Source organism: Bos grunniens, chromosome 2, assembly GCF_055505025.1.
Source record: "Bos grunniens cultivar Pamir isolate PY7600 chromosome 2, Bosgru_T2T1.0, whole genome shotgun sequence".
Taxonomy (NCBI): Eukaryota; Metazoa; Chordata; class Mammalia; order Artiodactyla; family Bovidae; genus Bos; species Bos grunniens.
Genome location: NC_141166.1, coordinates 38683901 through 38687526, shown reverse-complemented (window position 1 = coordinate 38687526; position 3626 = coordinate 38683901). Strand labels below are relative to the sequence as shown.

The 3626-nt window shown below is 35.9% G+C and overlaps 1 long non-coding RNA gene across 2 annotated transcripts in view; it reads left to right on the top strand.

Annotated features, from left to right (window-relative positions):
- The window catches only part of LOC147377918 (uncharacterized), a 147085-nt gene that overhangs the window by 54219 nt on the left and 89240 nt on the right, over nt 1-3626 (top strand). The window lies entirely within an intron of this gene.

Here is a 3626-nt window from a genome sequence, read left to right as displayed (position 1 = left end):
GTTAAACGGTATAAGGGCATGCATATATATTTCACTTAGTGCCTAACAGAATCTTGACACTTGGGGCTGGATTGGACAGTTCCCTAGTCCAGGGGGATGGCATTCCGGCTCAGACTATAAATGGAATCAAAAGGGTTAGGGCTTCATCAATTTTTTTAACTCCTCTTGCTTTCCACCCCACCCCCCTGCCCCCGCCACCTTCATATATAAAGGAGAAAGAAGTATGACAAAGCCAGCCAGCTTTAGATCCTTTGATGACAGTAAAGTAGATTGACTGATACTTTCTCTTTATAGAATTACAGTTCTGATGAAGTTGTAAATCATTTTCTTGTCTCCTATGCCTAAGAAACTTTAGTGAAGGATTTGATTTCAGCTTGGAATTTTGGCAGAGTATCACCAACCCAGCTTCTTTGGTCATGCTCCTCCTCTCTTGCCATAATTTGCAAGAAAATGTTTGTCAGCAAAAAGGTAGTGGTGTTTAAAAATAAAAAGCGGACGTATAAGGAGAGCCCATTAAGTCTTAAAGTGGCTTCCCTTCTAGGGAGCACAAACTCTGACTCCCTCTCTCTTAAACTGTGGTGAACAGTATGCTAAAAAGAATAATTCACAGCTGCTTCCTATCACTTAACTTTTTTCTATAATGAAAAATATTAAATGTGGTGGAAGTAACAGGAAGATTTACCCTCTTGCCAAACACTTTTTCTAAGAGTAAAGTAACTTTCAATCACAGTAGATACTTAATCCCTTTTATTTCCTAAATGGAACCAAGTCTAATTATTTATCATCTAATTTTTTCATCCATACTAGGGAGATAAGATAAAATTTTAAATTTACTTAAATGACCAGAGAGATGAAGAGAGAAAAGGACTTTATCATTAGGTGGAAATTCTGGTGAGTAATTTGTAAGTTTTTCCTTTTCTGTCCTTGACTTTCTCAGTTAACAAGACTAGACTCATATTAAGAAACATGATTAGCCAATGTACCATCCTCACTCCCGTTAATTTGTGAGATATCTAATTACTGAGTTGTTATTAATTAGTAAAAAAAAAAATCCAGTAGCAAGTCTGAGATTTTAAAAGAGCATATTTACACATTGCTGTTGTTCAGTTGCTCAGTCACGTGAAACTCGAACTGCAGCATGCCAGGCTTCCCTGTCCTTCACTATCTCACAGAGTTTGCTCAAGCTCAGGTCCACTGAGTCGGTGATGCCATCCAACCATCTTATCCTCTGTCGCCCCTTCTCTTCCTGCCCTCTATCTTTCCCAGCATCAGGGTCTTTTCCAATGAGTAGGCTCTTTGCATCAGGTGGCCAAAGTATTGGAGTTTTTTACACGTTATATATATTTATACATTAGATATATAAGATTATATATATATTTGTATGTATACATATTGTGTGTATATATATATATATAATGTGTAAACAGATGATATATATTCTAATTGTTGAATATAATTGTGCTTATAGATTTTAGCCATTTTCTTTTGGTCTGATTAAAAGCATTCCCCAACTTGGTAACTGTTACTCTCCATAGCTAAGAAGGATTGAGACTCATATTGGCAATAATTCATTAAGTCATAGCTGATCCACAGCTAGTCTGATTTCACATGGTGGCCTGATCCACTGGATTATATTATCCACATGGGTTCAAGAGAAGCTTTTTTATTACTCCCTCCTCCTTGCTGTCCCACATCAATGACTCAATCATTACATAAATTATGCTACTCATTGCTTATAGACAAGAGAGTCAAGAGAATCTGAACATATTTTACCTAAGCATATTGCTTGTCTCAAATTAAAATAATTAGAATTCAAAAAATAATGCTATATTTATCATAGAAACTATTTTTGTAAATAGCAGAAATTTTGTCTACCACTTTGTTTTCCTTTGGATTATCAAAGAAAGTACTGAGTGATGGATATGTTCTTCCTTTAACTCATAGCCTGTATTAACACTTTGCTTCATGTGCAGAAATCCCTTAAAATCTGTGACAGGCTTACAAGTAAAAAAGCTTTATGGGCTCTGAGCAAATCAGTTTGAAATTGGAATACTTTATTTCACGTTAAGGGGGAAATGGCTTGATCTCACTGTATGTCTAAATCCTTTCTTGTTATCAAATAAATATCATGGTTTATGAATTCACAGAGGAAAAATATATTGGTGTAGAATTTTCTGCTTGAAAAGTGGAAATCACAAAGGTATAGTGTCATTCATATCTTATCAAGGGTACATGCTGTCAAAACATGACATTACTCATGATATTAATGTTGACCAAGAGGCTGAGATGGTGTTGACAGGCTGTTCCTCAAAACCCATAACTTAGTTTAATCATGTGAAAACTCTAAGCCCCAATTGAGGGATACTGTACAAAATTCCTGAAGAGCACTTTAAAAAATAGTCAAGATTATTAAAATCAAGGAAAGTCTGAGAAACTTTCACAACCTAGAGGAGACTAAGGAAACATGATGAGTAAATTAATGTAGTATCCAGGATAGAATCCTAGAATAAAAAAGGGACATTGTGTAGAAACTATGGAAATCTGAATAAAGCATAGACTTTAGCTAATGCTGCTGCTGCTGCTAAGTCACTTCAGTCATGTCCGACTCTGTGCAACCCCAGAGACAGCAGCCTACCAGGCTCTTCTGTCCCTTGCCAGTTCCTTCTCCAATGCATCAGAGTGAAAAGTCAAAGTGAACTATATCAGAATTGGTTCATTAATTGTGACAAAGGTACCATATTAAACTAAGATGCTAACAATAGAAGAAACTGGGTGTGGAGTACATGGGATCTCCCCTCAACTTTTCTATAAATCTACAACTATCCTAAAATAAATACTTTATTTAAAAATCCCAAGAATGAAAAACCCTAAAACTAATTCACCCTGAAACTTCAAAGAAAGGAATTGTAAGATCTCATTCCTACTTAGTCAACAATCATTGTGTTTCGGTCAGGCATATTATAGAAGGGAAGTCTAAGCATGCGCACCATTTACAGCACTGAGCCCTTTTCTGAAATGGTTAGTCTATTGGACATGATATATATGTTACTTTGATAGATGTTACTAACCAGAGAGAGAAATTATCTGTGGAGAAAGAAGAATTTAGAGCCTTTCTGTAACTATGATCTTGAGTAATTTAATATAGTGATTAAAATCAAAGTGAAATTTCTCTCTTGACTCTTCCTTTTTATAGGCCACGTGACAAGATTTACTTGTAAGGAGAAAGAAGGGCAACAGCTGAGGAGTCATGTTCTCAATGACAGCTGATTCGCCTGTGAGCAGATCTCCAAGTGTTCCTCATGCTTAACTGTACCATTTGCTGTCTAAGTTTTTTTGAGGCTTACCAAAGTGCAGGGGAATGGTAGAGAAGGGATAAATTCACTACTAAAGGTGGGCCGTCATATCCGACCTTCTAAACCCTTTGTATTTTATTTATTTTTTTTTATTACACGGTCAAGATTTGATACACATCAATCTTTTTCTTATGTAATGGTGTAGGTTTTTAGTTTCTTTTGGACTAAGATAAAGTATTTGTTTTCTATTTGGAAATTTAGAGCCTGGGAAATGAGAGGAAGCAGTATTTCCCCTTCTCTGCCCTGGTCCTTATAATAGTCTAACAAGCTCAT